This window comes from Callospermophilus lateralis, chromosome 1 (assembly GCF_048772815.1).
Source record: "Callospermophilus lateralis isolate mCalLat2 chromosome 1, mCalLat2.hap1, whole genome shotgun sequence".
Lineage (NCBI taxonomy): Eukaryota > Metazoa > Chordata > Mammalia > Rodentia > Sciuridae > Callospermophilus > Callospermophilus lateralis.
The window spans coordinates 30,182,053-30,208,535 of NC_135305.1; the positions used below are offsets into that span (position 1 = coordinate 30,182,053).

A 26,483-nucleotide genomic window follows, 5' to 3' on the forward strand; every position below is an offset into this window, starting at 1 on the left:
CTGAGCTCTATTTCACTGCCTGAAATCACCTCAGGCTCCCTTCACGAAGGAGGGTCCAAATTCAAAAACTCGACAAACTAAAAATTCAACTAATTCAAAAATTCAATAAACAAAAAATTCAACCTTTTGACTCACAAAGGAAATTTCAAATTTTCCATCTATCTTAGTCATCTCACCTTGTTATCAATTAAACAATTAGGGGAAAATTATTCTCCCTGCTCTGGGTTTTTCTCTTCTCACCTGTTGATGGTATTGCAAAGTACCAACACTGTGAGAGCTGATTACATGAATATTTGTTTATTAATGTTAGATAGTTGGGCCTGTGCATTTTCCTCAATTTATGATTTAGGCCTTCCTATGTTTTTTGCCTTCTAAAAATTGATATTAAAGAGTATTCTTTTACGGTACAATTTCTGAGCCATGGCACTATCAACATTTTGAATCTTGCTTGTAGGGAGCTGTGCGCTGTGCATTGTAGGATATTGAAAAGCATCCATGACCTCTACCTATCAAATGCTAAAGTAGCAGCATTCCTTCCTAGTTGTGACAAGCAAAATGTATCCAGAGATTTCCTTGGGGGTGGGGTGATAAAATGACTTGTGGTTCAAAGACCACACCTGTAATGTGATCTCAGGGGACAAACACTGGTCATACAGAACTAGTATCAGTCCAGATTCAAAGGCTGAACAAATAAGTAGAAGAATTAGATAATATAGTAGTTCTGAAAGCCCTATGACTTCTCCACCTCTAAGTCGACCTTCTTTGGATTCAAAGTGCCTGAAGTCCCAAGGAAAGAAAACTGGTCACATAACCTAGGTCCCCTGAGTAGGCAAACTAAGGGTGGCTTAGCTAGATGTGGGGTGAGTAGGAGGCTGAATCATGTAGCGGTCCACTCAGCCATCCCAACCATGCTGCCACTTCCCTTGGCTCAAATCATTCGGGTCAAAGACATGCTGCTTTGGGGTTTGTTGGTAAAAGCTTCCGGTAGTGAGTTAATTATATGTAAGGTGTCTTCCAGCCATTATAAAGCCAAGTAGCATTTCCTCTCAATGGTTTAAAAGAAAAATCTGTTATCTATCATGATGTTCCAACTTTTCATTTTGAAGAACAAGGTTTTCCCACCAAAATGAGTGAATTCAAGACATCAATGTGGCCAAGAACTGGCAATACTCATCCAAGCCACCTACACATCATGAACTTCTTCAGTGTTCTAAAGATGAGCTACCGCTGAAAATGAAGTTTTACGAATGTCAACCAACTTTCTTAACCATGTAAAACCAGAACCAAAGGCCAGTCTTTCCCAGATAGGGGATGTTTTCCCCACACCATATCTCAGCTTCAGCATTAAAAACTAAAAGCAACTGCACACTGCTGTGGGGTACCACATCAAGATCATGAAGTGCTGTGGGTTCAGGGAAGGAGGAGGTCATGGGGGAGTCTTGGGCAGGGAAACACAGGAAGCAGCAGTGGACATCTCAGGACAATTTTCTGGAGCAACACAGACAGAAGCCCTGGAGTCCAGAAGCCCTGTCCCAGAAGCCAGATGTATAATGATTCTCAGGAGAGCCCTGCTCTCTTACAATGAGATCACTCTGTCCTGAGTGACCTTCAGTGGGTCTCTGTTACTTGCGATCTGAAGACAGTCTTCTGGCTATGGCAGAAACCACCTCATTCTGTTCTCCTGGCCTTAAAATGCCACTTTTAAATCTCTTGTGGGGAAGGGAGAGGTGGGGAGTCATTGTATAATGGAGACAAATTTTCACTTTGAGATGATAGAAAAATTCTGGAGATGGATGGTGCTGACAGTGGCACAACAATATTAATGTATTTAAATGTCACTGAATTATATGCTCCGAAATGATTAAAATGGTGAATTTATGTTATGGTCATTTTACCACAATTTAAAAAAAAGAAAAACAAATTTACGTTCTTGAAAAAAGAATAACGAAATATTCTATTTACAGAAGGTTCTTAATCCTCAACATGAAATAAACCTTGGGGATTCCCTGTATGCTTACAGAATACACACACACACACACACACACACACACACATTTGTGAAAATATGTTACAAACTCTCTCAAAAGTCAGCATTTTGAATATGTATCTACGACTGTTTTTTAAAAATGCCTCTGTTAAAGGTAGACAACTGCAGGCTACGAAGTGACCTTCTGTTTTTATGGTCTCCCTGCCCCCACCATTCCTGTCATACTTACCACTTTATTAAAATGTGTAATTAAATTCAAAATAGACATGCACATGTCCCCATATGAAGAAGACCAGAGGGGCAGTTTTCAGGAGATGTGAGGGAGGAATGAAGAACCCAATTTCCTGAACTGATTACCAATTATCTATGTTTAATGTAGTCAGTTTAATGTCTGTCTAACTAGATAATGGGCACAGTATACCTTGTATAATAATGTGAATGATAAAAACCAACAGAAAATTTGAAATATGTAGAACTGACCAAAAACTCTTTTTGGCATGTCAAGTACAACTCTTTTAAACCATATTTTTTCCCTATAATAAGACCCAAAACTGGATGAATGCAATATGAATTTACCTTATGCTTCCCACAAGAGACACAGAGGATGAGAACGAATGCATGTTTATTTTTATTTTGTGCCACAAGTCAACAATTTAAGATAAACCATACTAAAGTTGTACTTTATACCAATTTGGGGGCCAAACTCATTTTGATTCTGTATTACTCCTTTGGATTTTTTGTTTTATTTTTTTTCTTCCTTTTAACTTCATTTCTTCTGTTGAGTCTAGAGATACTCTCAGAATCAGAAAGTTTTGCCATTTTGTTTTTCTTTTTTTAAATGCTTAATGATTTTTTTAAAAACTAAAATCATGTGTTGTTCTTTTAAAAATTTGATCTTCCTTCATTTTGAGAGGGTTATTTCTTTCTTTCTAAATATTTTATTTTTCTTCTCACTTTTCATTATTTTATTCTCCATATAAACTTTTTGGTTGCCTTTTACAACTATCTCAATCTTGTAACTTTTCCCTCAATAAAAGAATTTAAGGAGTGAAACTTTTTTAACTAACCAAAACACAACATAGCAGTTGATTTTGATTTTCCAACAGGACAGAAGCCCTCCTCTCACCTACTGTGAATAATCAAACTGTATCACGGAGTGAAAACTTATGCACTGTGATTCTCTAGTAGCAGGCAAGGTATTGTTCATTACAACTGCCATTTTATTAAGAATACAGTAAAGGCTAAATCCTGAAGAATGAATATTCAACAAAAACTTAAATTATGAGTTTTAGTATTAAGTGTATTTTATCATATTCTAATTATTTGATAATAGGACTTATATCTTTCTTTTTTAGCATGCTAGGTAGACATTTCTGCTATAGCTCAATACACAAGACTACTCACAAGAGAAGTAAAACCCAAAATGATTCAGAATGTCAGCTTTCTGATGTTGCAGGGTAGCCTCAAAAGTCTGCAGTCTCACACACATGCTACAAAGTCTCACCTTTCTATAGCAGTGTCTCAGAGAAAGAAAAGAAAAAAGGTTTCTTCTTGTTTGTTTGTTTGGTTTTACATGTACAGGTCACCATTATATTCTGTGATTTGAGATGCTTCAAGAAAGTAGATGTGTTTAAATATCTTACTATTAACCAGACAGATATTCTGCCTATTAAAAAACTGGGTCTGTAAATTCTGTTTATTTTCACCCATTATCATTATTTTTAAAAATTTTAATCATCAATGGAGTGAAATTTCAATTTCCCCCTGCCTAAAAATCCTATGCTTTGGAATGAAAATCTTCATGTAATTTCTCAAGTATTTTGAGGTTGGGTGGTTAGATGAACAACCAGAACATAATCCATTTTCAGCTAGTAGGATATGCAAATAAACAAAAATATGCTTCTGAATGAAAGACATTCAAAGGAATACATATTACCACATATTTTCAGTGTGCTTATGTAACACGACTCCACTTCAAAGCTAACTTTCATTTGGATTACATGTGCAAAAAAATCAAGGCTGTGTTTTCTGTAGGAATTTGTACTTTTGCTTATTTGGAAGTAAAGCGCCAGACGTTCTTGCTATTAGAGCGCTGCAAAGAGGAAAACACATAAATATACTTAATGATACATGCTTATTTAGGTTTTAAGTATATGCATATTCTTGCTATAACACAGTTATTTCTTCACTGTAAACTACCAGTTTAAGATATTCTTTAACAAAAAAATATATTTCTAAAGAAAACATTATGTCCATTTCTTAGTTTTTAAAAAAATCATTAAACATTAAAAAAAAAAAAAGAGCAATGCAAGAAGATATGCCTGGGGACAGCTTTAAAATAGCTTTTTAGATTATTTCATGAATTTTTAAATAAATTAGTTGTCAGCATTGAGAAACTCTCAACCATGTCCTGAAATTAATGAGAGCCTAGAAGAGCTCAGGTAAGGAAGTGTCCAGGTTTTCTCGAATTTTTCGTTTCCATCTGGGCTCCATATTAATAAATTAAGGGTCTGGAAAATGTGGCTAATCCTAAACATAGAGCTAAAGTACTCTGGTTTTACTCACATAGTGGGCCTACTCTGGATCATTCAGAAAGTGATGAAGGACATGAGGAGCAGATGTGTGATTCCCCTTGCTCACTTGGCCTTAATGGTCACTGAACTTTCCTGAAAGTAAAGTGGCAAATGTGGCCACAATGGTTTGAACTCTACCATCTCCCACTTTGGCCTTAGTTAAGGGATTGCACAGAAACAATGCGAAGACCAAATGAATTACTGCAGGACTGCCTCAACTTGAGAGGTAAAGACACATTTATTATAGTCCAGGACCAAAGCTATTTCCTTAAGACTGTGAACATCTCAAGAACAAAAAAGTAACTGATCTAACACAAAATAAAATGGTGCATCCTTAGTACGATGGATTAACTAAAAACAGAAAAGAAGAAAAAAATCACTAATTTTTGATAATGAAGAAACCAAAGGTTCCCTGAAACCCTCAGTTTGTACCAAGGTCATTTGATAATATTATCCCATGTGTCTGCAAAGAGCAACCAGGAAGTGCTGAGTCATCAGGAGCACGTGCAACACTGTGGTCAGCACTTTTGGTGCCAAATTCAAAGGTGAGCCTACTTCCCTTGACCTGCCACTCTTACTTCCTTTTTTCACTGGCCTAGGGTAGGTGATGGAAGGCCAATGCCACCAAGTCGAGGAGCAATATGGCCAAATAACACTTGGATTTACATGTTTCTAGATATATCTATTAAAATAAACTGTTTAAACACACACACACACACACACACACACACACACACACACACACACACGGCTGAGGGTGTGGCTACTAGTATAGTAGGTTCTTAACATGCTCAAATTCAATCCCCAGTCCCTAAATAAATAAGTAAATAAGTAAAGTATTTAATACCTGCCAGAACTGAGCAATTATACCTCTAGTATTCAGTAACAGAAGGGAAAAAAAAGTTTCTATCTCAAATAATTCAGCTTGATTTTGTCAGCAGTTTATATATATTTTATATGCATTTAATTTTCCAAGTAGACCTTAACAAAAAAAAGTGAAATCCAAATGACCTTTGCATGACTTAAAACACTTGTAGGATTAAAATATATATATAAAATAGGGAAAATAACACCCTAGAGTCAAGACTTGTGGTCCAGTCCTGACTCTTACACCAGACAGATGAACTTGAGCAAGTCATTTAAATTCTCTGAAATCTATTTCTTTATCTGCAAGATGGAAACCGTAATCCAGTTACCTTTTCTGTTGCTGTGAGAACAGCACCTCAATAAACAATTGCCATGAAAAAAAAAAAAAAAAGAATGTCATATCTGTTACTTATTTTTTAAAAAAATGCATTCTATGAATTTCACTAGAAACAACTTCACTGGGGTTTGAATGAATCTCTGTCACTTATTTTAGGAGCAATGCAAGAAGATACACCTGGGAATAGTGCTAGTAAGACTGAATTCACTAGTACTGGGCAATGTAAATGCATACATTTTAAAAAGGCAATTTTATATGAGAGATATCACAAAAATACTTCTTTAGGGAAAAAGAAAGTTTTAAGTGACATAAAGAATCAGTACCTAGTAATTTCCCACGAAATCCCCTTTATTCAAAATTAATGCAATCTTTACTCAATCATTAGCAATAAATTCTAAGTCATAACAAGCATTACTTACTATTTTATTTTATTTATTTTATTCATCATATATTATCCATATATTATTATATAAATAAGCCTTGTAAACTAGCCTGGGATTCACCTATAATTACACTATTGTTTCTACTAGAAATCGGGAGTCTCCTAACCTCCATATAAAATGGGCATTTTGGGCAATCATCTTTTCAGTCCCTTTACCGTCCTTAAACACTTTGATGACACAGATGTGAAAAGATTTACACTCTGTTTACTGTGTGTAAAAGCAAAAATTCCTTCTGACCCTTCACTCTCAGCTGCAGACTAGAGAGGTTTCTAGTACATAAGTCTTGAGATTATATGTGGGAATAATACTAGCACCTGAAGATTGCAAAGTATTCAAGATGACAATGTACCTCTATCAAACATTTATCGGATAGTTCCTATGTCCGTGGTGCCTGCACCTGGCAGCCACTACATGACACAGGGTCATGCCTATCAGGGGGAAAAAACTAGGCAGACCTCACAGATTTCTTCTGGAGTTAATAATTTTATCAAATAGTTTGACAAAGATGCAAAAAAAATTGGCATTTTAACAGGACTTTGTCAAGTATTAGGAACAAACTACCCCCTTCAAATCACTCATTTTGAGAGGGTATACCAAGGAGGAGAAGAAGAGGCAATTGGGTCACTACATATTTACCAAGTATAAAGCACCTGGTTTCAGAAACATCACTTAGGACAAGTGTGGAAACTGAAGCTTAGAGGTAAGGAGCAAGCACACTGTGACCAAGCTGTAGCACATAGTAGAAGTAGAAGGCAAATCCACGTTTGACTTCCACTCTGAGATAATCCACAATATTCAATGACTAATAAATAATAATGTATTTGTTATTTGTGGGGCCCCACATGCACCCTCAAACTTTTAAATTTCCACACTCTAACTTTAAGGTGCCAGAAATAGTTCTCTTCACACGAACACCGTGTGTGTGAATTACTGAATGTGAACGTGTTCATAATTTACCCGACAGACCTTAACTCCCTGTTCAATCATTTTTAATAACATATATATGAAGTTGATGCCAACCCACAATCAACAAAATATACTCTTAATTGTCACACTAACTGGATGATCAGATTTTCTATCTTGGGAATGGAGTCCACATATGTGAGCTAATGCTTAGCACAAAAACTGCAGGCTTGTGATAGGAAGCAATATAATCCCATGCAAGCTGCATTCAAAATCCCAATTATGGTCTGTGTAGCCATGGTCTAAAATCCCTTTTAACCTCTCCCAATGGTGGCCAAGAAAGCACATGTAATTTATGATTTGGGATTTTACTTCCATGTAAAAACAAGATAATTTTTAGTCCTTCAGATTACATTAGGGTAGTAACCTATACCTGCCAAAATCCATTTATTGGAATTACTAAGTAAATAACTATGAAAAGGAGATGGAGGTGAAAATCAGGGTTGGGAGGAAAAAAAGAACCAGTTCTATATAATATTGCTTGTCTTAAAAAAAAAAAAAAAAAAAAAAACCCACCAAAGCTTTCTTCATTCAAGCAGTTGGTTTTGTTCCCTAACTGCTCCCCCTACATATCTAAGTGCAGTGAGTACATTCCCAACTCCTCCTGCCAAGTTAAAATGAAAACGTTCTCAGTCTAGAAATGATTGAGGTGGTTTTCTTTAATCAAATTAGAGCGGCCAAATGTTCCTTTCAAAGGTAACTGTCTACTCTGCAGCTGTATGCAAACTACCACATCAAATGTGAGGGGAAAAAATAGCGATAGAATTGTGTCCTTACAGTACAGTGCTAGCTGCAGAGATGGAGAAACAAAAGCATCAGTACAGCTAAGAATTACATTCACAGCGAGCTTCCAGAAATATGCTGACTTCACAAACTCTGAACAATGTACTGAAACTTCCAGTATATAATTAGCTATTTTGGGGAGGGGAGAATGTAGGGGGGAAATTCCCCCGTAAAAACAGTTAGGCAGCAATAGATACCTTGAGTCATTTACCCTAGCGACTGAAGCTTCAATGAGAAACATTAAGAGACTGGTTGAGACTTCACAGAAAAAAAAAAAAATAAATCTCATAGACTTGGCTTTTTCATTTCCTGTCTCCATCAAAAACACACCACAGTGAGTAAACTTGAGTATCCAACAAGCTTCAATTAAGTATGGAATGATTCATTTGCATGAAGAATTTATTCTTTTAAATCATCAGACATGGGAAATTCATGCAAAGAATTAATTTATAGTGGGCTTACTTTTCCAGTTTGTTTCCCTCAAGAAAAATCATTTGGCTAACATTCTCAATATGATGTCAAATCAGCTTCTGCATGTTACAGTTTATACCAGCTGTTGTCTTTAGGGATGGTATATTAACAGTATGAAAGGCTAGCACATGACAATGAATTTAGATAGCCAGGTGCATGTAAAGAATGAGAATGTACTTTCTCTTTATAGCCCCTTTCAAGAAGATTCTAATGTTCCCAAAACTAAATAATGTGGAATAAACAGGGCAAAAGTGTATCTTGCATGATCCCCATATTTCTCCAGAGCACATGTTCTTAAACTTTTTTTTCCCTGAAGAAATCTGCAGACTATTTCCTTCCTTTACACTTTTTTTGACATACCCCAATTTAAGGACTACCACATTAAAAAAAAAAAATTTCCTGCAGGTAATAAGCAATTCACATCCTTCTGCTCCCACCAGGAAAGCAAAATTAACTGTAAAATAGCAGCCTCATCAAAAATATTTACCTCCAATCTTTCTAGGATACTAAGTCAAAGAAATAAACTCATAACTCAAAAAAGAAAGGTATCACCAGAATGAAAGGAAAAAAAAAGACAAGGAGTTAGTAAATTCTCTGCATATATGAAAACAAACATCAGCAAGTTGATGGTGGGAAGTCACCAAAAGGGAATCACCAAAGGGGAAAACATATCGTCAGATGTATTCCGAAAATATCTACTGATAGGTATTTTTTATCTCTTCATTTCAACATCATTATTTTTTGCTCATCTTAGTATATTGTATCTGTGTATGTCATTTTTTATAAATCATGAGTATTGGTGGCATGCTGAAATATTTTTATTGAAGGGAATCCAATGCCATGGAACAAGCTGTGGAGGAAGGAGGAGATGGGCCAAGAGTTAGCAGGTGCAATGGGAAAGAGAAGGAGGAAGTGCAGGCTACACAGGAGAGTCAGTTGTAGGTCTGATATAGGATAACTGAGCTGGTTAACAGCCCCACTGCCAGTCCCATACCCAGCACCTTGGAGTAAAACCTTTCTTACTGTGGCATTTGGAAGTTCTACATCCAGATTAGCTGAATTTCCCACTCACCCAAAAGTGAAGCCTACAAAGTCTATTGCCATACCAAGTTCCCTACTCCAAACAAGCTTCCCAGAAATCTTACTCAGAAATGAGAGGTAGCAGGGAGGAAAAGGTCTATTTAACAGCCACATCAGATACTCATTATAAGAAATAATGGATATACAAGGCAGGAAGAAAGCAAGAGAGTCAAGACTTCTCATCTAGAACTAGAATCTGGGTAAATATATGAAACAATTGCTTTCACATGTTGACTTTAGGCAGCGTAGGACTGTAACACCTGGGATAGGGAAAACAAATTAGCTGAGCCCCAACTTTCTGCTTGAAGACAATTTCTAGAACACAGGCCTGTGGGGGAGGAACTCACACAGAGGTCCACAGCCTCACTTGAGTTGAGTAGATGGAGATAAGATCTGAAAAGGAAAGGAGGCTAAAGTGGCTAAAAATTCATGGGACAAAATACTGAAAGCTATAATAAAAGCTTCAAAAATCTATATGGAATCTATTAAGATCTGGGCTGAATATCAAACTGTGCATGTGGAACTGTATGAGGGCCTGCGAAGAAGAGTTTTTGAAGCAAGATCACTAAGGAGTTGTGAGTTTACCAATTCCTAGAGTTCACAGAGAATTTTTCAAGTTCTTACCAAAGAGGAAAAACCACAAAAGAATAACGTTAGTGAGGCTAAGCTAGTCTTTATACAGGACACTACATCTCTTCCTTAACAACACCACCACACTAAAAATAAGTCTTGGTCCGATTAAACTAAACTACCAGTAATCTTAATGCCTACCAGAACAAAATTTAGCATGCTCTAAAGGAATAGAACAAAATCCAGTAATTAACAATGTAAAATTCACAATGTATGACATTCAATAAAAACCTACCAGATATGCAGGCATATAGGAAAGTCTAGCTCATAAGCAGAAGAAAAATCAGTCAATAGATATAGACTCAGAAATCACAGTTTATGGATCAGCAAAGACATTAAAGCAATTATTACAAATATGTTCAAAGACTTAAAGGAAAATATGAACAGAATGAGGAGAAAAAGGAGGAATATAAAACAAACAAACAAACAAAACAACTAATAAGACAGACTATATGCTGGACCACAGCAACTCTTACTAAATTTTAAAAGGACTAAAATCATATAGAGTTTTCTCTAATTACTACAGAATTTAATTAGATAGGTATCTGAAAAATCCCCTATGTGTTCAGAAATTTAAAAATCCACAGGTCAAAGAAGAAATAAGTTTAAAAAGGCTTAAGAGATTTTAACTGACTAGAAATGGAACCACAACATATTCAAAATTTGTGGGAAATCAATGAAAACCATAAGTGCTTATATTTGAAGACTCATACTTCTATTTTAACAAACTAAAAATAAAATTAAACCCCAAGTAAGTATAAAAAGAATATAAAGATAAAAGTAAATGTCAATAAAAGAGATACCAAACTATAGAGGAAATTAATGAACTCAAGCTGGTGTAATGGCAATAAAATTGATAAATCTCTATTTGTATTAACAAAGAAAAAAGAGGAAACATACAAATTTCAATATCAGGATTGAAAGAGGGGCCTAGAAACATTAAAAAGATGAGAATAAGAATAAGGAATTTATATCACTAGACTAAAAAACCTAGGTGATATACATAGTCTCCTTGTATAGACAAATATAAAATGTGATTCATCCTATAGGGACTCATATCCATTAAGGAAATAAAATTCATAGTTAAAAACCTTCTCATAATGAATATGCTAAGCCCAAATGACTTCATTGGTAAACGTTATGAAACATGTGAGAAAGAAATAATAACAACCCCACACAAATCTTTCAGAAAATGAAGGAGGTGGAAATACTTTTCCATTCATTTATGAGGTCAGCATTATCTCCAAGTCAAAATCTGAGATATTAAGGAAATGTAAATTACAGACCAAGATCTTACATGTACATATATGCAAAAATACTTTAGCAAAAGTTTAGCAATATATGTAAATATACATCCTAACCAAGCGAGCTTGGTTTAACTTTCAAAATTCCGATGGTGTACTTTACCTCATACTAACCTAACAGAGTAAAAGAAAACTATAAAACCAATTTGATGTTGCCGATAAAAATATTGACAAAATTCAAAACTCAATCATGGTAAAACTTTCAGCAAATTAGGAATATGAGAGAACTCAACCAACATAAAGCATGCCTAGGAAAACCTATAGTCTCAAGGGCAAAGACAGTGCTTTCTCATTATTGGAAACAAGTCCAATAAATCTGCTTTTGCCACGTTTTCAACACCGCAAAAGAGGAAAAAAATAAAAGACATACATGCGGGGGAAAAAGACAATTATTTATTCTTAGGTGATGTGATGATATATGTAAAAATACTAAAACATGTAAAAAAAAACTACATGACTAATAAATGAATTTTTCAGATATAACATACAAGATCAAGATACAAAAAATAATTAAATATCTACGTAGTTGCAATGGACACTTGGACACTGAAATTAAAAAGAAAAACCAGTTTCAATTACATTAGCATAATAAAACATGAAATGCATAGGGAAACATTTATTTTTTACACTAAAAGTTACCAAACGATGAACAAAATTAAAGACCTAAATAAATGGGAGATATATTCCATATCCATGATCTGAAGTCTCAACAGTATCAATATTGACGTCTCCCAATCAAAATCTTGGACTTTTATACTGATTTACAAGTTGATTCTAAAATTCATAGGGAAATGCAAAGGAACAAGAACATTCAAGACAATTTTGAAAAAGAAGAATAAAGTTGAAGGACTTACACTACACCTGATTTCAAGGCCTACTATAAAATTATAGTAATCAAAATGTCACGACATTGGCTAAAGGACAAATCACAGATCAATAAAACAGAGCAGTGTTCAAAAACAGACCCAAATGTATATGGTCAACTGATTTCTGACAAAGCTGCCAAGGAAATTCAAATGAGGAAAAGACTGTCTTTCAACAAAATGATACTGGAACGGCTCAATATCTATTTAGGAAAAAGAACCTCAGTGGTTAACCCAGGCCATGCAAAGAACTTGAGTATTTTACACTCTCAACATGAAAGCAAAAACTATAACATTCCAGAAGAAAACAGGAAAAATTATATGTGCTTTTGGGGGTAAACAAAGATCTCTTAGGACACACACACACACACACAAAAAAAGCACAAACTAAATAATATTTTGATTAAATTAAAATCAACTCTTTGGGATATGCTCCTAAGAAAAATGAAGGTAAGCCGAAGACCTAGGGAAAATATTTACAATACATATAACCTACAAAACACTTCTCTAGAATATATAAAAAAACTTTTAGAATACAGTAACTTGGTTATTAAAAATGACCAAAATATTTAGATTAATACTTCCCCAAAGAAGGCTAATGAAAAAGTGTTCAACAAAATTAGTCATCAGGTAAATGCAAATTAAAACCACACTGTGAAATCAATTCACAAATGAAGAAGACACAATACCAAGGATTGAAGAGGATGAAAGTCAAATGGAACCTTCATACATTGCTAGAGGTAATGTATAACTAGTTTTGAAAACACATTTGCCATACCTGTCAATAACCCACTTTTAAGTATTTACCTTGGAAATGAATGCATATGTCATATCAATGCAAAAACCTATACATGAATATTCGTAACAGCATTATTTATAATAGCACCAAACTGGAAACACATCAGCAGGTAGAGAAATAAACAAACTATGGTAAATCCATAAGATAGGAAAGAATCAACTACTTATATAGTCAACAACATGAATGAATCAAGAATATTATCTGTAAAAGCCAGAAAAAAAAAAACCCACAACACTGCTTGATACTATGTATATGAAACTCTAGAAAGTACAAATCTAAATGATTACAACAGAGAGATTAGGTTGTTGGGAGTTTAAGTAGGGAAGACAACTGAATGAAGGACCTCTTGGGATAATGAGTATATTTTAGATCTTAATTGTGATGGTGGTTATATGGATGTATAAATTTGCCAAAATTCATAAATCTTACATAATTAAAATGAATGCATTGTACTGTTTATATATTGTACGTCAACAAACTCAACTTAGACGAAACACTACATAAAACCATAATAGGATGCTTAAAAAAGAAAAAAAGGCAGAGAAAAACAACATAAAAGATGCTTTTAAGTCAAAAAAACAATTACCAAAAGAGTGAATCCTAGAGACATGTGGAAAATAATATATGAATTTCTTTAGTACACAGAGAAAAAAGTCAAATAAAATAAATTAATTAGAAAATAGAGGAAAAGAATAAGTTAGACAGAGAATAATGACCTAAAAGATGAATCTTTTAGAAACACAGCAATCCCAACTGGAAGACAGTATCTGACTAATAGGAGAACTTCAGAAAGAGAACAGAACAGAGAGAAGGAAGCTATTTTTAAAAGTAAAATGAAGCCATCTGCACTTAGGAATATTTCACAGAATGCCCAACAGAGTGAATAGAACAAAACAAAACATCAAACCTAGACAGTATTTCTGAAGAACATAGACTAGGAAAAGGCAAACAGGACAAGGAAAAAAAAAAGGCAATTATAAACTCCAGGAAAAACAATGGTAAAAGAAAGTCATGGCATGAATAAGAAGTAACTAAAATTGGGCATAATTTTAAGCAAGTGATGAAGAATAAGAAAATAAAATATTTATATTTAAGAAAGAAGGACTCCATAAGTCTCATAGGGTTGTGTTTTTGTTTTTGTTTTCTTTTGGTAGGGTTGGTCAGGAAAAAATGTAAAACCAACTATTTGATCCAGCACTGAATTCTACAGTTAGAATAATGTAAGCACTGTTTACTAGCATTTGGTTTCAAAGAGTCAACCTTTAAATAAAGTAGGGAAGGTTCTGCTATGGTTGTTGAACAGAATGCAAACATTTAACAACTTCAGCAAATTAGCTAAAGACATTGTGATGTTAATGGAAAGACAAAGGTGGAGGAAAGGTTAAAAAGATAAAATATGCTCCTCTTACTAAATCAGGAGATACTGTCCAAGGAAAGAACATAAAACTGATGTTTAGGAATGCTTTTAAAATTATTATATGAAGTAAAGAAATCCAAAAAAGCAAACGGTGAAGGAAATGAATAATGAGCTAAATTCTCATCTTTGTGAGTAAAAAGTAAATAGATATTGTATGAAATTTAAATATCATGAAATAGAGTATAGCATGTTATCTAGATTTATAGAGGTAACTACCAGCAGGACTATAAACAGTCAAAAGAAGTTGAGTACTGGAAATAGAGGTAGTCAGGGCACAAATCTTGCTTTTTTAAAATCATCAGTTGCTTTGTACTGATCAACAAATATTAATGTCATGATTACAAAAAATGCTGAGGGTGGTGGTGGTACAAATTCTGTAACATTCCCTCCATTATGGTATGGTGTTTGTTCCCTCCCCTTGAATTTTTGGGGCTTTGAACTTACTTGAAACCAACAAAATGTGACACAGGTTAACACTCCTTGTTTCCTAATATGCTGACTTTTGAAGCCATGAACTGCTACCTGGTAAATACAAGTGCTCTGAAGTTTTTGATGCTGAAAGGAAGCCCAGACGAAGTGTACATGCACTGGTCAAGAGCTCCAGTGCAGGTTTTGTCCTACACTTATCAATCATGAGACTCAAGATTGAAAACACTTGTAGATCAATCACATTCTCAGATGTTGAGTCATTTCCAGCTTAAAAATCCACACACATCTTGGAGAGAGATACACCATTCTCACTGTGTACTGTCTGAATTCCCCAGTTACTACAACCATGAATGTAAGAAAGTGATTATTTTAAACCTCTAAATTTGGGGGTGACATTACATAGCAATATTAACCAGAACAGTTACTTCAACAGAAAAATTTAATTAAAAGAAAACTGCAAATAACTCTCCTTCCCTGCAAACTTCGGTACTGTACTCTAGGAACAACATCCTTGCTAAGTATCTGACAATTGACTGGGAACACCACACATTTTTATTTTCTAGTCTATTATTCCTTCTTTCCCTCCCTTCCTTCCTTCTTCCATAGGTGTGTGTGTGAAATATATATATTCACATATGTTTTATATATATATAAATTATAGCTAGTCACGACCAAGTGATGTCACAACCCATTAGATAATCAGAGAAGGAATGGCAACACAAAATAGGAGAAGTCAAGATTCATCGTGGGACTGGCCACTTGAGCCTCACTACTTGTAAGGAAAGCTATAGACTTTTTTACAAAGGTTTACAATTTATGTTAAACCCTTTAGTGGAATGTATGTCAATATTTTTAAATGAATTCACAGCCCAGAGAATCTGAAACCATATCCTCAAATTTCCCCCAAAATATCTAAATCAAATCTGCAAAAATTGATCTGGCCACCTAAAATATCATTAAATATCACTAATATTACTGATATAAAAAACTATCTTCATAATTTAATGAAAAGAGTATTGGAAAAAATAGCTTAGAAGGGATCTCTCTCAGGCTCCAATCTACTTGTTAATCTTCATGTTATTAAAATAACTCGTGTCAAAATTCAATTCACTACATAATTATTATTAAAACACTTTCAATGTGTGGATTGAGAAATAAAGACATCTGCTAAATTTTGGTGTTAATTTACATTTTAATTGCTGAAAAAAATTACCATAAAAAGAAAAGTGATCAGTTACATTTATTCAGTTGACTTCTTAAAGATACTTATCCAACTACATGCCAAGTACTGTTCTAGATACCAAAAACACATCCGTGAATAAAACAGACAAAAATCCCTGCCTTGAAGAAGATTCTACTCTAATTGGAAGCAGGCATTCATTATTAATTCATGAAAATAAATGTTTGAGTGGGCAAAGTAAAGATGATTAAAATAAAGTTCCCAAGAAAACTGTGCCATTTATCCTAATGGTATTCTCAGAATGATACACTGAATTTATTCATTCAAGAAACACTGGCTTTAGGGCCTTCTAAATACTCTAGAATTTTCACCTCTTTTCAGATCACCAGGTTTCAGATGTTGAAGTCTACCAAGAAACTTCCGACCTACTTGCTATCTCAGATTCTCTCACCTCTACCTCAACTTAGTTCATCTTCTCCTATTCCAAGTACATGAATATGCTTGCTGTCTTTTCTGAGTTACTGAGGCTGCCTTTGAACTCGGGGTCCTCCTGTCTCATCCTCCAGAATCACTGGTATTACTGGCATGTGCCACTGTCCAGGGCCAGCTTTATTAATTTATTTTTGTGTGTGGAACCCAGGGCCTTGTGCATGTGAGGCAAGCACTCTACCAACTGAGCTATATCCCCAGCCCCAAGATATTTCTCTTGATTCATCTCAAAACCCTGTGTTTCTAGGACTAGAATTGATATCATTGATTCAACCACACTCATGGTTCATGAGATCAAGCCCATCACTTTCAGTCAGCCAACAATTCAGAAGAGGAGTAGGGGTTGGAGTTGTAGCTCAGCATAGAGCACTTGCCCCTCGGGTGGGAGGCACTGGGTTCGATTCTTATCACTGCAAATAAATAAGTAAATAAAATAAAAGGTCCATCAACAACTAAACAATATTTTTTAAAAAAGTGGAGAGTAATGCCTCTGAAAAAGGCTTTTACCCCTTGCAAAACTAGCTGGTATATCTGAGAATCCAGCTAACATCAGTTACAGTCGAAAAATCTAATAATTTAAAAACCACTGATTAAATCTCATAGGCTTAAAATAATTTGTAATGACTATTGGAATGTCACAACTTTTCTTATGTGCCTTTTTTTTTTTTTTTTTTTTTTTTGGTACTGGGGATTGAACCCAAGGACACTTTACAACTGAGCTATATTCCAATTCTTTTTATTTTTTATTTTGAAGTAGCTGCTAAATTGTCAAGGCTGGTCTTGAACTTATGATCCTCATGCCTCAGCCTCTAGTCACTGGGATTACAGGTAAGCACCACAGCACCTAGCTTGTTTGTGTCTTTGTGTCCAAAAAAAAAGTGTTATTTAGAAGAACCTGTGCTCTACGGGTTCCCTGAAGGAACTAATTTACATGGACTTCATAATTAGCTTTAGGGTCCCTTCTAAATGTGTCTCTTTGCCAAATCTGTCTCTTGGTTTTTCATGGCTCAACAAGAAAATACCCTGTTTTTACTCAAGATCTTGTAATAACTTCTCTAAGTGATTCTACATGGTTGGAATGTTTACTACATCATCTAAAACTCCTAACTTGGAACTACTCAGATAATCTCTTGGTTTCCACTAAAAAGTTTTTACATATATTGGTCAAAGCCAAAGCCCTAAAAGTTAAAAGTCTGAGCTTGAGAGGCAGTCTGTTTTTTCCTTGTCCTGTTGTTGAATAAATATAAATATCAATGCTTCCAAATTCATACTTTTATGCCTTCTAAAAATAAAAGCATTTTAGGAAAAGTAAGTGTTCTATTCTAACCATTCTAACCTAACATAGAAATTATGAGATTACTTAGCAATGAAAAGAAGCAAAGAAGAAGAGAGGATTCACTAGAGATTAGTTCCCCTGAAAGAGATCAGCTTCCTTCCTTCAGATAGAATTTCTTAATTACTTAAACACAGAGTACATTTTAAATGTCATAAAAACAGATATATCATAAGAATAGCCTCATAAAATAAAGAGAAATTTCTATGTGTGGCACAAAAATGAATAATTCCGTTTGAGATTTTGAACTTAAAAAGAGAGAGAGAAAGAACAAGCAAAGACTCCAACTTGTATTTGAGTTATTCTGGACAGTGAAATACAAAAGAAATCATGCTCCTGTGTGTTCTCAGGAGCATCTGGTTCACAACTCCTCCCACACACACACAAAAATTCATTAATGAATACGATGCAGCATTAAGTAAACCTGACACCAATTTCCAATACTATGATGAAAGATTATATTTTACTATAATAAGTATAAATCCAATACATCTTTTCAGAAATACCTAACTCCATTCATACTTTTACATGAGTTGGGGGGAAAGAAAATACATACTAACTGTTAATAATAGAGATATTGTTATACACCAGTTTCCTTAAGAAAATTACATTAAACTCCTGGAGGGGAGGAATTAGCTTTTTAATAGTTCCTTGCATTTGTATATTATTTGATCTTCGTTTTCATAATTTCATCTGATCATAATAACCCACTAAGGTCCAAGCATAGGAATAATTCCTTTTTTACTGTGGAAAAATGGAGGTCAACAGTCATTAGGAATTGAACCAAGACCACACAGCTAATAAGTTGAGTCAGAATACAATCAAAGTTTCCTGACTCCTAGTCTACCAGTAGGTACACTTTTTAAAACTGTTATTATGAGCCAGGCCCAGTGGTGCACTCCTGTAACTCCAGCTGCTCGGGACACTGAGGCAGAAGGATTTCAAGTTCAAAGCCAGCCTCAACAAAAAAAGCAAGGCACTAAGCAACTTAGTGAGACCCTGTATCTAAATAAAATACAAAAATATAGCTGGGGATGTGGCTCAGTGGTAGAGTGCCCCTGAGTTCAATCCCCAGTAACTCCCACCCCTGCAAATTATTATAATGAAAAAATTTTAAACATATACAAATTACAGACTTCCTAACCTTTTTGTTGGACAGATATTTCAATATGCAGATACTTTTGTGATAATTATCTTAATTTAACAAAGAATCAAATATAATAGATGCTCAATAAATACTTGTTGCATGTTTTCAGACATCATTATCCATTTTTGACTAAAAAAAGTTAAATTCTGAATTCCTAAATACACTCATTTTTCCATTCATAAATATTTATTTTGGGCTACAAAATGCCAACCACCATGCTAAGTGTTTGAGGTACAATAACCAACAACACAACACAATTTCTTCTTCCAGAAACTTTGCAGTCAATTATTCTGCATGTGTATGTGATGCACATTTGCTCACACACACCAGCCATATGTGTCTTGAGGAACTGGAATTAGTTCAAGATGGAGGAACAGTTCTTAGCTAAACCTACTGAAAAGTCAAGGTGAAATCCAAATTCTCTCCACATAAATTATGTGGAGAAGTAGAAGACAAGGTCTGAAGGGAATCCAGAATCATCACCTTTGGGAGATTATTAAAATGATTTACCTAATTCTGCTCTAACAGTTTTTTCTACTACAGAAAGTCAAAGAAATTTAAATTAATGGGAAAAGACAAATGTAAAAAAATTCAAGCAATTTATAATATCTTACATTCCTTCATTTAAACATTTTTCAAGGCATTTTCAATTTTTACTGAATATGTGCTCGCTTCGTAAAGTTAATATCTTCTTCACAGAATATAAATTCAGTTCATCTGCAAAGCTAACTATGGGAATGAACTACTTAAACTCCAAAACTCACTTTGACATAAACTATATAGATTGCAGTTAAACAAAAATGAAACTTTATTTTTTCAGTATTGTTAAAATCATTTCCCAGGAAACCCATAAGTGTAATCCAATACACAGATCTGTTCTCCCTCTTTGTTTGACAGTCCTTAGTATCAACATTCTTTCATGTAATGGAAATAACCCATATGGTTCCCTCCTTAATAACTGGACCCTTTTTTATGATTTCACTCATTTGCTATTCATTCATTTTATTGCCAATGGATGAACAAGATCTCAAGACACTTCCTGCTTAGAGGAGCTTACAACAGGGATGTGAAAGGGCAGCCAGTCAGAGAAAGGTAATCATGGGGAAAGGGGATTAATACTATATTTTACATAACAGATATTATACAAAAGAGCATATATATGCTAAGTGCCACCAAGGAAGTCCAAAGTTGACAGGTTCAAAGGAAGCAGAAACATTATCCAAATGGAGGCACCCAAGAGTGCACTACAAGGGGGCATGAAACTTCGGCCCTGAAGGTTAGGTAGCATTTCAATAGGTGGAAACAGTGGTGCAGAAAGGGGCTTCAAGTGCGATCCAAATGAAAATCACAGAGGTTAAGTGTAAGGCAAGAAGGACATTTGGGGACATGGAGGAATCTGTCTGACTACAGGGTACACAAGAAAATACCAAAAACAAATGCTAGTATTAAAGACAAAAATGGCTGGTTGGGAAAAGTTTAAATATGAATACGAATTTGGTAAATAGATTTAAATAGACTACACATGCATGCATTAAATAGACTACACATGCATGCATTAGAGTTAATATTAAAGATCTCCTGGTGTCAGTGTTAACCTTAGATATTTGCTAATGCTATATACAACTCTCTAAAAGAATAAAAAGTGCCCATCTGAGGAGTTTATAAGTTAATTAATTCTACTAAACTCATTCATTTAGGAAACATAACTGGCCAATCAATAGCTATGGATATCATGTTTTTTATGGATATAAAAGACACAATCCTTGTCCTCAGGTCAGCAAACATAATCATTAAACTGAAAATACTTGAACATCTCAAGGGATGCAATGATTAGTCATCATTCTGTCCTGCTAATGTTGGATATAAACATCTACATGAACTTAGCTATCTTCAATCAATTTGTATCTACAATGTGTATAATTGTGGAAAAAAAATAGTTGACTAAAAATAATACAATTTTTCCACTTATAAAACATCTCCTATATGTACAAAAGGGGCTTGGATTAGGTTAAATCTAAGACCCTTTCCAATTAAAAAATTCTCATACTGTGATCCTAATTCTACTGAACTAAAATCTTTACAAAGGCCAGATAATAGGAATCAATAATTAAAGTGACTACTTTGATCACAAAACCAGCAGTTGTCAAAAAAATGTCAGCCAAACTACATTATGGGCAAAGATTGATCAATAATGTTTAATACTCTGGGCTGGGTGTGTACCTCAGTGTTAGAGCACTTGCTAGCATGCACAAGAACCTGGGTTCAATCTCCAGTACTACAGTGTGTAAAATATTTAATACCTTACCTCAAATGGACTTCCAGGCTACAAGTGTGCACTTGTACAGATTCCTGCCACAACACAATTTAGTGCCATTACTTCACTTCTCAGGTGTCAACAGTTACATATGAAGCTGGTAAAATAAAATCAGGTCTGGCAGCAAAAAATATATTCAAAACAGCTGCCTAGAAGCTCTTATAAAAATCCTTTCTGATTGCTGGAATGCCTGATTTACCATCTATGCATCACTACTCAAAACTGTCTTTTAGTTGAAATGTTTGTTATCAACTACAGGTGCCCATTTTCAGTGCTGTCTCCTGGATACTGGACAAAGCTCAAGATTACACACACTATCTTTTCCCATTACCAATTTACCTGGAACCAGATTTCACCTCTGCCTTGTTTTCTGCTACACCAGGAAGCCCAAAATTAATTTCTGAGGTTCTGATGAAGACAGAAAAGCTCATCTGAACCTCCTGGGAAATAGAAATAATGTGATTAGTTACTCAGAAAGCAGGGGAAACACATTTTTTTATGTGTCTGGAGGTTGTTATACTGTCTAATTTTCAAGTGTTATCATGTTTATTTCATTCAAAGGAATAGTTAGTAAGTACCACATTATATAATACATCATTCATCACACAAGTACACAACATTTTGATTTTCCCCATTATTCTTTTTTCTAAGATGAATTTAATATAACTGACCTATTCAATCATTTCACTTACTTGTATTATTACTTAACTACAGCTACTTAAATGATCATTAGTTATAACCCAAAATCTTTTTTTTTTAATGTTTCAATTCTCTAATATCACTCTTTTTTTTTTTTTTGTACCGAGGATCGAACCCATGGATGCTTTACACACTAAGCTATACCCTCAGTTATTTTTATTTTCTTTCTAAGTTGCTGAGGCTCTCACTAAACTGCTGAGGCTGGCCTTGAACTTGTGATCCTCCTACCTCAGCTTCCTGAGTTGTAGGGATTATGAGTGTGCCATTGTTCTTAACTCCAAATTTTTTAAAGCAGAATTTAATGGAATAATCATCATACATTTTAACAGATATACTTCAGTACTGCCTCATACTATAGAATTCAGGAATTTCCTGAACTGATATATATTTATTCCTGGAAAACTATCACCTTTATCTTCATATAATTAATTTTCCTCAAACTAGAAATGCACTATTTGATTTACCTTTTCCATCAAAAAAATAAACAAAAATGTTTTAATTGATACTTAGATTTAAGAACACAAGTTATTGACTTTTTAATGGCATAACAGACAAATTCCTTGACTTCTAAGGCTTTAGTTTCCTATCTGTAACATGAAAGGACTAAAAGATTTACCAAGTGTCTTCTAAACTCTAATATCCTTGATTTTACAATAATATAGTCTAGGTACTAGGTGTTTCCTTCTGAAAACAAAATTCCCAAGGAATCATTAATAGCAAGGCATATTTTTTTCAAAAAACAGAATAATGTACTGTTAACAAGGAGTCTATTTCTGTTGTCATTTACCCAAGTCTTAAACACAGGAAAGTGTCCCAGAAGATATTCAAGTTTCCCTCCGATAGACTATTTTCTCCTTGATTCCACTGAGAAATTCTAATAATTCCATGATGTTAATAGTTACATAAAAAGGATACAACTGCCAAGTAAAATATTCAGCATTATCAAATTCCTCTGAAGAAACAAGGAATGAGAAGAACTCCATTCACTTTGAAAATGTTCATTTACTAAGCAACCTTGATAAATTGGGAAACTTCCAAGAAACTCAGAGAATGAAGGAGCAAATATACTTTTAAAATATTAGAATTTAAAGGGAGATTTAAACTGCTTTTCCCATTTTCACTGAAATAAAATCTAATAAAATTATTATTTACCCACAAAATAACATTTTGATTTATAATGAGTCTTATGAACTAATTCACCCAAAGACCCAAAGACCCGGCTTTACTCTGAGTCAAATTATGTCATATTTCTTCTAATGTTGAAGTTTTTTCTAAAAAACAAACAAACAACAACAAAAACACAAAACCACAAAACATACTATTTTTACACAATATATTATTGAGATACTTTAAAAAAAATAAATTTTGAAAAATTTCCTTGAATAATCATTGTGCTGCACAGCTTTTACTTTGTTCTTTGTTTTGTTTTAAAGCAGTGACTAAATATTCTAAGAAAGATAATTTAACATATTTAAACATTTAAATATTACAATCTAACCACTAATATATAATAACCTTTAGTTTCTAGAACCAATACTTGAACTTGAATCATTTGGCTGTTATACTAATAGACTTAATGTTTGAGGACACTACAGGTAGCACTTACCTGTATCTCCCTTATGGCACATGATGCTATTATGTATCCATTTTATGATGAACTTTTTATTTCTTCCAACAGGGGAAACTTGAGGAGGACAGCCAGGTGTGATTTACTTAGTGTCTTTCCAGCACCTAGACCCATGGTTTTTAAAGACAAGGTCCTTCCTAAACACTTGTTGAAGAAATGGAGCTCAAATGTTCACCTATATTAGTTGCATGTCAATGCCTCTTTATATAAGTTGATCTGTATATCTGTAGGCTGAAATTTAATCTTCAAAAAGCGTTTGATTCTGATTAGGGTAAACTTGTTAACTTGCTTACTCAATCAGCAGATTTCTGGTAGCTAAATTATCACAAATATTAGTTGCTTTATAAAACTGTTTAGGTTAAACATAGCAAAACAAAGCAACTGAAATAAAGACAAGTGAAATTTTTTTAAAGAAAAAAAGAGCTTCTCATCCATTACAACGCAACTTCTACAAACATAGAGGCTTCCTCTGACTTGTTCATAGTTATACCCCCAGCTTCTGCAAATGTCTGGCACACAGTAAGTCCTAAATAAATATTGGGTGAATAAACAGAGTGCTGATAAAACATGCTATTGTTTTTATCTCTTTATATATTTTAGTTCACGATCGAAAATAGAACTCATTTGTGGAATGCAGAGGCTTCAATATAAGTTCAGACTGAAGTCTGCTTCTGGCAAAGGCTCCAGAATTAGGGACTATCAGCTATAAAATTAAGAATAAATTTACATCTCAGACACTGGCTGATCAAGCATAGACCTGGGAGACATCAAGTGCAGGTAAGCAAAAATTTCAAATCACTATCCCTGTGCATCCGCAGAGTACCAGTGCCAGCAATAACAAGTCAGTTTTTCTGGCAAATCCACCAACATTGAATCTTAAACTTTTGGGAAAAAAAAAAAAAAAAGCTAATATGTTTACTGCATTCCTTCAAGCTTAGAGGCTTAACTATCTGTGGGAGGGCCTATAATTATGATCAATTACTTATGACTTGAAGGCACTTAAAAAGGCATCTGCCTTTTTAAGCAACATTTAAAGAACCAAGTATAAGGCTGTAAAACTTATCCTAGGACAACAACAAATCAGTTTTGGAGGCCAACTTTGACACTCTGCCTTGGAAGGAAAAGGACTGTTGTCACTTGTTCTTGATTTCCTGAGCCTGCCTGAAAATATATTAGCAACCTCTAAAATTCTGAATTCCTAGTCTGGCCAAGCAAGTCATTGGGGACAGTGGTTACCCCAAGGCAAAGGCGGAAGAGAAGAAACAGGAAGGAAACAAAAAGGGAATAGAGATCTGTAGCTCGTGAGAGTGACCTCATCAATAATTTCAAGTGTCACTGATTTCATAGCATATGACTGATGGCCTTTTCTGAAAAGCTTCAGGCTAAGTAGTTTCTTGGTTCCAAAGCCCATAAAGTCTATGCTTGAATATGATTTGCTCTTTAAAAAAATAAAAGGTAAATTGAGGCCTTCTTGGGAATCTGTTTAAGGGTAAGGGTCCTATTAACCTACTGGAATACAAATGCTCAGATATTCAAAGTACTTTAAAATTTATAAAGTGCTTTCACATACATTATCTCAATTTTATCCTCCCAACTCCAAGAAGTAAGAGTCATCATTATCACTTAACAGGTAAACATATTTTTAGAAAAATATGCCTTCATAAATACATCCTTCCAAAATTCATAATTCAGAATCCAAGTCATGGGTCAGTCAGAACTCTCTAAAAACAAAGCCACACTTAAAACTGGATAAATCACAATGGGATAGATCAGCCAAATCTACCAGCACAATAGAAAAGCAGCCTTCCTCTGTTATAAGAATGGACTGCACTTTGTAAACTATAGGAATACACAGGAATGCCTCTTTAAAATCGCTTTTCATGATAGGGTGTACTTTATTTGTAGACATGATGATCGACTTTAATAGAACACTCCATAGATAACAGGCAATAAAGTGAGAACTTTGATTTTAAAATTCTAGTGGTAGAATTCATCCTTTGAGAGAGCTCCAGTGATTCCTGTGGGAAGATAACTAAGTTATAGGGAGCTAAAGGTATCCTTCTTCTTTCCCTCCAATGGCACAAAGACCACCCCCCAGAGGGTTATTGTTGCTTTTTAACAAATACACAAAAGGTAATTATTGCTTTTACATAAATTCCATTTTCCTAAACACTCCTCTCAGTCTCATTATCTTTTGCCTCCCACCACTTGACTAGCTAAAATGGAGGTATAATGGGGGTCCTCTCTCTATTGCCCTTGACTACCTTATTTATGTATTTATGATTCTTTGCTGTCTTTTCCCGATTCTCACTGTGTGGGGAACAAAACACCACACAAATCACCCAGCCCCGGATAAGAGGAGACAAGTTAAAACCTCCCAGGGAGATTCCGTAGACACTTGTTCTCCCTAAGTCCACAGAGGGCTTGGTATTTCAAAGGTCAGACTTGGGTCTCTCCATTTTGAGGACTAATGTTAAACTGTTTGACTTTTTACAAGAATATTTAGCTGTGTTTATTTACATAATTTCATGGAGGACACACAGTAGGCAAGCAGTCGCTCAACAGGATACCTAGATGTAGACAAGAAGATCCCAGGATCTCCTTTCTCCAACACACTGAAGGTAAAGAGCTGAAAAAGGTAAAATCACAACCCAATTTGAAGAAGCTTTTGTCCACTTCTTTTCGACTTGAAGATATGAAGCTATGCATCTGTTTAAAAAAGAAAGGGATGACACAACCACACAATGG

The 26,483-nt window shown here is 34.6% G+C and overlaps 1 protein-coding gene across 1 annotated transcript in view; it reads right to left on the minus strand.

Annotated features, from left to right (window-relative positions):
• Window positions 1-26,483, minus strand: part of Cdk6 (cyclin dependent kinase 6) — a 205,718-nt gene that overhangs the window by 178,083 nt on the left and 1,152 nt on the right. The gene's annotated exons all lie outside the window — the stretch shown is intronic.